The 12,667-nt window shown below is 37.8% G+C and overlaps 1 pseudogene; it reads left to right on the top strand.

The window, feature by feature from the left end:
- The first annotated feature begins 1,901 nt into the window (after positions 1 to 1,901).
- Positions 1,902 to 2,627, top strand: LOC121474584 (annotated as a pseudogene).
- Positions 2,628 to 12,667: the final 10,040 nt, after the last annotated feature.

The following is a 12,667-nucleotide window of genomic DNA, read 5'->3' as shown; positions in this document are numbered from 1 at the left end:
ACAGTTTTGGTAGTCTGAATAGAAGATCACACACACAACATCCCTTTAAATCAAAGCCTAATCCGAAGCAAGTCTCTAACTCTCTTCAATTCTATAAAGGCTGAGAGAAGGGAGGAAGCCTCAGAAGGTAAGTTTGAAGCTAGCAGAGATTGGCATAAGGCTTAAAGAAAAGAACACCATCTTTATAACATAAAAGTGCAAAATGAAGCAGCGGCGGGTGCTGATAGAGCAGCTCCAGCAACTTATCCAGAAGATCTAGCTAATGGTAATAATAATTAGGATAATTAGAGGATCCCTGGGTGGCTCAGTTGTTCAGCACCTGCCTTTAGCCCAAGGTGCGATCCTGGAGATCTGGGATCGAGTCCCACGTCGGGCTCCCTGCATGAAGCCTGCTTCTCCCTCTGCCTGTGTCTCTGCTTCTCTCTCTCTCTCTCTCTCTCTCTCTCTCTCTCTCTGTCTCTCATGAATAAATAAATAAAATCTTAAAAAAAAAAGATAATTAATGAGGGTGGCTACAGTAAACAATAGCTTCTCAATGCCGACAAAACAATCTTATCCTGGAAGGAGATGGCCATCTGGGATTTCCATAGCTAGAGAGGAGAAGTCAATGCCTTAGCTTCAAAGCTTCAAAAGATAGGCTGACTGTCTAGTTAGGGCTAACGCTGGTAACTTTAGGAGGAAGCCATTGCTCATTTACCATTCCAAAAATTGTAGGGCCCCTAAGAATAATGCTATATCTACTCAGCCCGTCCTCGGTACATGGAACAATAAAGCCTAAATGACAGAGCATCTCTTTGCTACGTAGTTTACAAGAAAATTTTAAGACCACTGTTGACACTGACTACTGAGGCAGAAAGATTCCTTTTAAGATAGATTGACTGCTCATTGACAATGCACCTGGTCACCCAAGAGTTCTGGTGGAAATCTGTAAGGAGATTAAGGCCTACTTTCTTTCTTTTTTTTTTTAACTTTAGTTATTTATTCATGAGAGACACACAGAGAGAGGCAGAGACAGAGGCAGAGGGAGAAGCAGGCTCCATGCGGGGAGCCTGATGTGGGACTCGATCCGGGGTCTCCAGGATCACGCCCTGGGCCAAAGGCAGACACTCAACCTCTGAGCCACCCAGACTTCCCTAATGCCTACTTTCATGCTAACAGCATCCACTCTGCAGCCCACGGATCAAGGAGTAATCTTGACTTTCAAGTCTTATTATTTAAGAAATACAATTGTTTTTGTACCATTTTGTAAGGCTCAAGGCCATTGATAGTGATTCATCTGAGCAAAGTAAATCGAAAACCTTCCTGAAAAGATTCACCATTTTAGATGCCATTAAAAATATTCACAATTCATGGGAAGAGGTCAAAATATCAACATTAACAGAAGTTTGGAAGTAGTTGATTCCAACCCTCGTGGATGACTTGGGGGAGAAGGAAGAAAGGAAGTAACTGCAGATATGGTGGAAATAAAACTAGAATGAGAAGTGGGGCCTGAAGATATGACTGATTTGCAACAATCTCATGATAATACTTTAATAGATGAGTTGTTGCTTCATATGGTTGAACCCCTCTATGTGGCAAATTTCATCACTGTTGTTCTATTTTAAGAAATTGCCATGGTCACCCTATCCTTCAACAACCACTACCCTAGGCAGTCAGGAGCCTTCAACATTGAGGCAAGACCCTCCACCAGCCAAAAGAATGTACTTGCTGAAATCCCAGATGATGGTTTTCATTTTTTAGCAAGAATGTATTTTTATTTATGTACATTATAATTTTAGATGCAATGCTATTGCACACTTAGTAGACTACAGTACAGTGTAAACCAAAATTTTATACTGAGAAATTAAAAAAATTCATTGAGTTTATTACCAAGTAGAGAACAAATTGCCCAGAAACTCAACATGAAGAGAGCAGAGTTCAGCTCGCTTCTTGTGTGGACATTATTATTGACCATATGCCCAATCAATGAAGTGAAGAAAAAGCTCGAGATGCATTTCCATAAACTTCCAAGCCTCCTCTCTTCCGATGATGTCAACATGAGAATAGCTGCTGGTGAATCTTTGGCACTTATGTTTGAATTGGCCAGAGGGATGGAGAGTGACTTTTTTTATGAAGACATGGAATCTTTGACTCAGATGCTTAGGGCTTTGGCTACAGATGGAAATAAGCACCGTGCCAAAGTGGACAAGAGAAAGCAGTGGTCAGTGTTCAGAGACATCCTGAGGGCAGTGGAGGAACGGGATTTTCCAACAGAAACTGTTAAATTTGGTCCTGAACGAATGTATATTGATTGCTGGGTCAAAAAACACACCTAAGACACCTTTAAGGAAGTTCTTGGATCAGGGATGCAGTAGCATTTGCAGTCCAATGAATTCCTTCGTAATGTATTTGAGGTTGCCCACCCCCCCCCCCCCATGATGCTTGATGCTGCAACACTTAAAACAATGAAGATCTCTTGTTTTGAAAGGCACCTGTATAACTCTGCAGCCTTCAAAGCTCGAACAAAAGCTCGAAGCAAATGTCGAGATAAGAGAGCAGATGTTGGAGAATTCTTCTAGATTTTCAGCACTTAAAGACCACTTTCTAATATATATATATTTTAATTTCTAATGTATTTAAACTAGAGACAGTTTTTATCTTGGGTCAACACAGATAGCTTTTGTAGCAGGGGTTATATTATAATTGAATGTACAATATTGCAAATGGTGAGTTCTGCTTATTAAATATTCTCTGTAAATCATTAAACATAAATAAAGTGTAAAAAAAAAAAACCTTTTTTTATACTGAGAAACTAAAAAAATTTTTATACTGAGAAACTAAAAAAATTCATTGAGTTTATTACCAAGTAGAGAATAAATTGCCCAGAAACTCAACATGAAGAGAGCAGAGTTCAGACCATCATAACTTTCTCTGTTAGCAAGGACTCAATAAGCCCCTGAAAGCAAAGGGGGTTGTCTCTGTGGGATTTGTACCCAGTTGAAATTGGGATCTGTAGTGGTAGGTGATGTAAATAAATCTTGTTGAGTGATCTAAGAAACTTGTGGAAATAAAGATAATCCAAATGGGGATAAATAGAAGCAGTTCAGAGATTGTTGCAAGGGAGTCAGCCATTATCACTTACATTTGACAGAGACTCCCAAGGAAAGCAGGAAAGTGGAAAAGCTCTAATATTCAAAAAGATGGAAGACTTCATCCTTGAAGTCTGCGGATAGTTGGCAGGGGAAGCTAGAGATTGGTTAATTAGAAGTGTTGCATCTTATGCGATTAAATTGAGGAGCATATTTGCCTTTCTCTGGCTTGTGCTGAGTTGGAAATAGAAGAAGGGAGGAATGGAAATATTGGGAAATTGGCAGTCATTGACAAGGTTTTGGTTAAAACCTTCACTCACTGAATTCTGGGCTGATTGCAGAGATTATGGGTCAGAGTTCTTTTTTCATATATGATCTGGCTACTGTCCATTTGTGTATTCACTTTTTCACAAATATTCTAGTATCAATTTCTTTATCTCCTGACTTCTAAGTCTTGACAAAATGTTAGTACTTGATCAACAAGTTATTATTAAGATTTCAAAATAATTTTTTCTGCCCTGTATAATCATTATAAGAGAAAAATTTGCCAACTTCTGTACCTCTTGTATATATTTAGGATTTCCACTGATGTTTTAAGTAGCAGAGTGGAAAATACATAGCAGACTCAAATTCCTACCTAGCCACTTAGAAGCAGAAGAATGCTCAAGCTTCTTAACTATAGCCTTGGCTCCTTTAATGTAATATAAAGATGATATGCTAATCGCTTCCCAAGATTGTTCTCATGAGGCAGATCTTTTCTCCTTTATGCCACATTTATACTACTGCAGCATCCTTGGAATCATGTCTCTTTGATATAAATCGTATTGATTGGCTATATGACACTCTAATTTACTCAGACATTCCCTTACTGTGAGGTCTTACATTTTTTTCCTCATTTTCTCCCCACTATTAAAGACTGAAAAGCTTGTTTTGCTATCCATGTTTTCTTCTTTGGAATTAACGTCCTTTGGATACAGAGTTCTACGACTGAGATTACTAGTTCACAACATACGAAAGTATGTTTCATAAAATACACCGCCAATGTTTCCCCCAGCGTCTTCTAGTGTTTTGAGATCCACTTGAATCAAAAGTTGACTGAAAAAAAAAAGATGACTCTATGAAAAAAACGAAAGACCAGAAACCATAAATGACCAAAACCACTTTCTTATTTGACCATCTCATTATATTTTATAAGAGGGGGAAGAGAGAAACACATTAAGTAGAGTCATATGAATAAGATTTATTTTGAATAATAAAATTTAAAATGGAAGTCCTTAATGTGAAACCATTTTGCATGTAATTAAGCTAGGTACAAAAGTAGCAGGTTGATGATGTTAACAATTCTTTAAGGCTGTATGAGGAGAAATTTCTTTAAATCCTGTCAGTGTCATTTATTTTTTATTTTAAATTTACTCATGAGAGACACAGAGAGAGAGGCAGAGACACAGGCAGAGGGAGAAGGGGCTCCCTGTAGGGACCCGATACAGGACTTGATCCCAGGACCCTGAGATCAGGAACCCTGAGATCACGACCTGAGCAGGCGCTCAACCGCTGAGCCACCCAGGTGTCCCTATTCAGATGCTTCTTATCCTCAGAATTGTATTTACTATAGGTTTGGATGAATATATAAGGAAATGCATCCACCACTACAGTATCCTACAGATGAGTTCCATTGCCATGAAAACCATCTGTGTTCTCCTATTCCTTCCACCCTCCCTCCAGTCCTTGACAACCTCTTTTTACTGTTTCCACAGTTTTGCCTTTGCCAGAATGACATCTAGCTGGAATCATATAGTATGTAGCCTTTTCACATTGGCTTCTTTCACTTAGTAATGTGCATTTCAGCTTCTTCCATGTCTTTTCACGGTTAATACGCATTTCTTTTTAGCACTGAACAATAGTCTGTGTGGACGTACCACAGTATCCATTTACCTACTGAAGGACATCTTGGTTGCTCCCAAGTTTTGGCAATTATGGATAAAGCTGCTATAAATGTTCATGTGCAAGATTTTTCATGGACATAAGTATTCAACTCCTTTACATAAATACCAAGGAGTGTGATTACCGGGTTATATGGTAAGAGTATGTTTAGTTTTGCAAGAAGCTGATAAACTGTCTTCCGGAGTGGCTATGCTGCTCTGCCTTCCCATTGGCAATAAATGAGAATTTCTTTTGCTCCACATCCTCACCTGCGTTTGATCTTGTCAGTGTTCTGGGTTTGGTTCTAATAGGTGCTGATCTCTTTATTGTTTTCATCAACATACTTTAGGTAGGTAGATAGATAGGTATAAACTATATGCTTTCCTAAGGCATCTAAGAAAAACCCTTGGAGTGGAGAGGCGCTCCATGTTGTCAAACCAAGACTTATTTATCTAAAATGTGTAAACTTTTCTCTTAGTATTTTAGCAATTTCCTGTAGACCAAATCAAAGTATCAAGATTTAAAAAATTAGAAGTATTCTTGATGCTATTCTGGTAGACTTTTATGATGATATTAAGAAAAACTTTGAAAAAAGATGAAGAGATCTATACATTTCCACTAATTTTTTTTTAATGACAGCACAGAGTAGATGGACAAATGAATGGAATAGAATAGGAAGCTTAGAAACACATCCAAATATATATGAGAATCAGTATTGAATCATGATGAAAATCCAAATTACTAGGGAAAGCTCAATTGTCCGTAAGTGCTGGCCCCGATCTTTAGTAGTGAACCATGCCTGGACTCTTAGAGTATGGTTCTTTTAGTGTACAACGAAGTGTTCAGGTATTGTTTCCAAAGCATTCATTTATTTCAGTCAGAACTTTATGTGGAGCTCAGATCATCACCCAGACCTTCACGCTAGATTCCCTTTGGACACCTTTGTTCTTCTTGCTAAGAAATCAGGGCTGCGACTAGGATGAGGGAATTACAACACTTAGGGTGCAAATCCAAGGAGTTGCTAATAGGGCCCAGCTGAAGTGATCAGATTCAGATAGTATTGCAAAAAGGTATCAGTCTCTTTCTTTGCTCCTAGATGGCCTCCTAAGACCTAAGTCCTTTGTAGCTGTCTGTGTCAGACTGAAAATTCCTGTGTCATCTTCCTCCAGGGCAGTGGGGGATTACTACTTCCCTTAGGTCCCCACTACTAAGATCAGCTACTCAAGTTCTGAGTTTGATAAGTATTAAAAAACCCCATTTGGCTTCTTGATTCTGTACTTGTTTCAGGAGAGGCTGTCAAAATTTTCGAGGTTCAACAGGTTTCTCTGAATCTAGAGGACCTAAATCTCTTAGGGAAGGTTCATTCAAACCCACACATGTATCACAATCCAAGAATAAAAGGTGGTTTCCACCTTCCCGAACAATTGGGAGGATCAACCTGGGGACTGAGCATTATTCTCCCAAAGATCACCTGGTTTGGAATGTGAATGGACAGAGTGGGAATAGTTTTCCACATCAGTCTTGACCTCTGTTAGCTGTCTTCCATTAGCATGATGGCCACTGTTAACAGAGACCCTAAAGTTTCTTATATGCAATCACAAATCTATTATCTAATGACTTACAATATATGTAATTCTAGTTACAAGCAATGTACTAGTGGAGTGCAATTTGAGAAATGACAAAGCAATAAGCCATCTAATAAGTAATATTAGGATTTAAAACCTTGTGAAAATCTCACAAAAATATTTGTATATGTTATGTCATTAAATCCCTACGACAACACTTGGGAGTTAGGAAGGTCAGGCAAAAGTCACATCTTACAAAAGCCGAAGAGAAAATACTTGACCAAGAAAAAAATAGCTATATACGTAGACTAATCTTCAGGACTTCAGGATCTTTGCACCATATCATGTCACCCTGGTTAATTTAATGAAATGTACTGCCCTCAATTCAGGACTACTTGATGACAATTTTTCACTTAAATGCTAATATAAAGCTAGTGTAGCTCAGAAACTTGAAGTCTATAGAAATTATATGCCAATTTTATATACTTATTATTAATAGTTATGAGCTTCTGTCCTGTTATGAGAAATATGAGTGTTATGTATTATGGTTGGTACATTATATCAGGTTTAAAATAGCAATGCTATTTATGACATTTTTTCCTATGTGAAAATATCCCATGTGATATCCCAGAAAAAAATAATAAAGAAGACCCAAATATTTATTTCAAACATAGCTATCAGTAAACCTTCTGATAGTGGCCTTTCTCTTGTTGGTTCTGCCAAAGATCTAGAAAGTAAGATTATAAAAGTTTTCATAATAAAAGAGCTATTTAAAAATCAATATGTAAATTTCATTTGCTTAAAATTCTACAATTTATGATTATGTAAGATGTTCATTGTGAGATTCTGAAATAACAACGTCCGAAGAGAAATTTAGTTTCAGAAGTTCATTAAATCCACATGGTGTCTTTGTATAAATTAGAAAATAATTAAGTTTTATTTGTTTCTATGTAATTACACACAGTGGATTTGTTATAAAATGGGTTTGTTATTTTTAAAACAAATTCTTATAATAAATGATATCACCTTATTCATAATAAAAGCATCTGTCTATTTAAACTGAAACTGTAAACAAACACAAAGCAATATGAACTTCAATAACAAAATGTCAGGATATGAGGATGTGTGTATATATATATGAAATGCTTCACTTCACGAATTTGCATGTCATCTTTGCACATGCAAAGATGGGGCAAAGCTAATCTCTCCACATCATTCCAATTTTAGTATATGTGCTGCCAAAGCGAGCACTGTCAGGTTACATTTTTAATTTACCTTAGGTTGGAAAAGCAATTCCATACTGAGAATCACAAGTTCTTTTGTATATTGTTACATTAACAATCTTTTAACCTTTCTCTTTCATAAGTTGGAGAGAATGAGTTGTTTTCATTAGAACAAAATATTTGTCTTCCATTTGTTGGCTAATTGTCTTAATCCATTTAATCTTAATCCATTCGGGTTGCTATAACAAATTACTATAGATGAGGTGGCTTAAACAATAAACATTTATCTCCCACAATTCTGGAGTCTGAAAGTCTGAAATTAGGGTGCTAGCATGGTCTGGTTCTTGAGGAGAGCCCTCTTCTTGGTTTGGTTTCTGTGTCCTCAGATGGCTGAATGAGCTACTAGCTAGATCTCTGGTCTCTTATGGGGCCACTCACTATTCCCATTCATGAGGGTTTCTGTGACTTGATTACCTCCTAAAGGCCCTACCTCCAAATGCCATCACATTGGAATTAGGGCCTCAACCTGTCAATTTTGGGGGAGGGGCATGAACATTTAGTTCACAACATTCATTAATGTTGTTAGAAAAAGATATTTTATTACCTGTAGTTAGATTTGTATTTGTAGAATAAATAGACAAAACATCCCATCTCTGGACTTAACTTGAAGTTTTAACAGAAGTACAAAAATATGTCAGAGGAACAAAATTACTGCAATGAAAATTGTACCCTTAGGTGTGGTGACTTGTTCAGTGCAGACCTAAACAACTGTATGAAGCCATCCTAGTTTAGTCTAAATTGGTAGGTGTTCTATGAATCTATAAGCTATGTCAGAAGGTCAAACATGAAACAGATGTAGTTCTAATCTTCCAGGTAGTCACTATAGAGCAGAATTAATTTCTATAGTTTTTTGAGAATCTTTTCTAGGGAAAACATTGTTTTCCTTCATTCACTTACTCAACAAATAATTGTCCTAAAGGTGTGGTAGTATGTCTCTAATATTGGGGAACGAAAAGTATTTTTCCTACCTCAATATACATTAAAAATTACTGGCTTTGTGTGTTTCCATATGCTTTTGAGAGTAATACCTATATTGTCTTACTTTGATCTTTATATTCAATTTTCTCAGATGCTAAGTCATGCAGCTGACCGCCTGAATGGGTAAAAAATGAAAATGCCAAGTTAATGGAAAAGGTCTTTCTTGTCCTTTGGTGTAGGGCCTATTGTAAGAAAATGACATCGCACAACACTAACTCTTTGGACCATCCTGTTATGCAATAGTTAAGTCTCCAGCACTAAAGGACAGAATCTCAAGAGGTCATCTTAAAAAACTAGAATCACAGACTCTTCCATGACCATCTCTTTATGGGGAAAATATACATGCAGAAGGGATCTTCTTGAGGGATGATCTGAAAACAGCCTGTCCCACACCATATGGCTTGCTTTCTACTAGTTTCTCTGTCATGAAAAGTACTTTGTTTTAAATGACACTGTTTTGGCTTACATGGTATGAACAAGAATCCTCCCAGTAGAGACAGGGACACCTAATGTCACCCTCTGGCAGCTTGGCTGTGTTGATGAAATTGTTATTTACATATCTGGCAGGTTCCACTCTGGAAAAGTTCCACCTAACCTGCTCAATGGCTGGTCTATCTATCTATCTATCTATCTATCTATCTATCTATCTATCTATCTATCTATCATCTATTTTTTTTAAAGAAGGCTCCACGTCCAGCATGGAACCCAGTGTGGGGCTCAACTCATGACTCTGAAATCAAGACCTGCCTGAGCTGAGGTGAAGAGTTGACTTAACCGACTGAGCCATCCAGGTGCCCCCAAATTGTTGATCTTAAACTTACTGAGTAGAACCTCCACGTAGTCTAGAGTAGGTAAGTTCTTAGCATTGGACTTTTCCATGTATTCTTCCAAGGAATAGCCCATGTTTGCAGGACTCTCCTCACAGGGTACATAAAATGCCTAGGACTAAATGAGTTTATTGCCATCTCTCTGAGAAGAGGGAGCAAATACACTTGTCTCTTTTGTACTCATCTCCCTGGGCCACTGGAACGTTTTTGCAAGGATCATTGTCTCTTACCTGTTTTTTAATGTGGCAAATCAGTGCCTCTAGACCTTATGATGGGTTCCTCCTGCTGAACTGAACAGTCTCTACCGACATTCCCTCCTTGAACTGAAGAACCAGCTAAGTAGGTATGCTGTCTCCTTACTGCCCCTAATGGAAGAGGTCTAGAGAAATCGTGCTATTCAAATCTGTTATTCTCTAGCTGTAATACCAATTCTGCTCATGATGCTATTTCTGTTGATTTTATTGGGGTAGGCCAGCATTGTAACTCACTTGTATCATATTTTGATAAATCATATCCCCCCTTGCATATGATTTGTGATGGTGAGGAAGATCGTAATGCATCACTTGCCTACCACGAGTATAATTAATACTTACTCTGGAATATTCTCCAGTTGTGTTCCTTAGGGATACTTTGCAGTGAAGCATAAGAGTATTGTACTCATAATATTATTGCATATTTTTTCTATTGCTGATTCAAATTCATTTTTACTTCTTAGTTATGGATGAGAGTTCTAAAGAAGGCTCATTAGCAGGTAGGATTTTTATAGATTTTTATAGATTCACTTATTACCTCTTAAATAGGGGAAAGAAGAGAAATGGAATAGACATTTATTCGGTGTTTTATTCTGGGCTAGATAGGACATTATGTGCTTAACACGTGTTCTCTGTTTAACATCATATTAGCTCTGCAAAGTTGGCATGCTATCATTTTATTAATTACAAAATTGATTTAGAGGGCTTGGTTAATTGACCCATGATTCCGTAGCTACTCTGTGCTGAACTATAATTCAACTCCAGTTTTGCCAGACTCCAACCCAATCTCTGCCCCCCACCCCCACCCCCTGGTACCTTTGTACCCACAGTATCAAGATAAGGGATGCAGTTAAGATCTTGGATCTTCAAGAAATGAGATTTAACTGTGTTTCCTTTGGTTTAATATTTTTCTTTTTCTGAGAAGCCTGATTAGGCCTAGAGTTTATTTGCTCTAATATGTTTGATAGTTAATGTAGTAACCCAAGTTTGTTTTCACCCATCAAGGGTTTGAGGGCAGATCTCAGCTGTAGTCTCAAGACTACAGATTATTAGATTGTTTTCCCTTTTCTCGGATTAAAATCAGCAAGGAAAAAGATATTTAGGGTGAAATCCCAGAAAAAAAAAAAAAACCCAGGTATACTCTTCCACTAGTCCTCTCCCAGTGGAGCTGCACAGAGAGCACCTAATTTTCCCAGTGATATTTGATGACACATGCCAAGTCTTGCCAACCAGAGTTCACTCAAGTCTTAGTGCTCGAGGGTTTTTATCAGGGCTCTGTAAACAATGAATAGATATGTAGATGGGTGTGTAGCTCCCACAGGACTAGCCTTCCTTACTGCAACTCCAACCCTCAGAAACTAAACAGAAACTAAACAGGCATGGCCCAGGGCTTCAGGCATACAAAAGCTCTCTTATCGGGAAGGATATTCCAAAGGCTCAGAGGTTATCCCCCAGAAGATACAAGGTCAAGGCCTTTAGCGTATAGATAAATCAGTCTACTACTCAAGGAATTCTTACACATCTTGCTCATTCTTGCCTTTGTTGTCTACCAACGTGGAAAGCCTCCTCAACCATTTGGGCAAAGCCTTACTCTCCTTAAGGACCCAGCACAAATCCGTTTCTTTGAATTCTCCTCCGTGCTCCCTAACATCTCTGCACGTAGAAGCATTGGCAAACTCTGCCATACACTGGGCACATTTATAATATCGCCTTCAAATGTCACTTTATGGGTCATGTCATGTCATCTCTCAGTGAAGGTTCTCATATAGTAAATTCTCAGAAAATGAAGTATTATTGATAAATTGCTTAGATTTATTATTCATTCTTTAATGTAGAATTTTATTTGCCCTAAACTATCCTTCCACTCTTAATACTTATTTTTAATATACAGAATAAAACATGCAAGTTCTTATTCATTCTCAATTTCAGACTTCTAGAATATTTTCATTTCTCATTGATCTTTTCACACTGAAGAGATCTAATCCTTTTAGGACTTCTAATCACTGACTTTGCTTTTCTCTGTACTCTCCCTACCTCTGGCACTTAAAAAAAAGTGGTAATCAAAACTTCACATCACCTTTTGCACAAGGGAAAGATACTCATTTCCAATAAACTTACAAGCTCTGTAGACATTTTACTAATATTTTTCCATCAAAGGGTTTTATCAAGGAATGCTCTTAGTTACTTTTGAGGATTTTTCCTAGGTAACAACAGATAACGTGGAGTCTTTCATTCAGTATTTGAATATATGTTAGCTATTATTAACATTGACACATTACTCCAGTGTTCTAAGTGTTTATCTTAATCTTCCTAACAACTCACTGAGGGTTGTCTCCCATTTTTGTTGGAGCATCGCAGACATGGAAAGATTCATTTGCTAAAACTACAAGCTGAGTCTGATTCCCTTCATCGCTATGCTGCACTGGCCTTGCCAGACTCTAATTTAAAAATTCCTAAAAATTATACCTCCTACTTTAGTTTCTCTGGTCCTTTTCTACATAACTACGGTAAAGTTACCCAAATCAGGTTGAAAGATCTAAACACTTTTTTTTTTTTTTTTAAGATTTTGTTTATTTATGAAAGACACAGAGAGTGGCAGAGACACAGGCAGAGGGAGAAGCAGAATCCATGCAGGGAGCCCGACTCAGGACTCTATCCCGGGACCCCGGGATCATGCCCTGAGCCACAGGCAGATGCTCAACCACTGAGCCACCCAGTATTTGATATTTATAAAGCCAGTATATAGGGAAAACAAAAACCAGAGGTTTACAGTAC

The sequence above is a fragment of the Vulpes lagopus genome, chromosome 13 (genome assembly GCF_018345385.1).
Source record: "Vulpes lagopus strain Blue_001 chromosome 13, ASM1834538v1, whole genome shotgun sequence".
Lineage (NCBI taxonomy): Eukaryota > Metazoa > Chordata > Mammalia > Carnivora > Canidae > Vulpes > Vulpes lagopus.
This window is presented reverse-complemented; position numbering and strand designations above follow the sequence as displayed.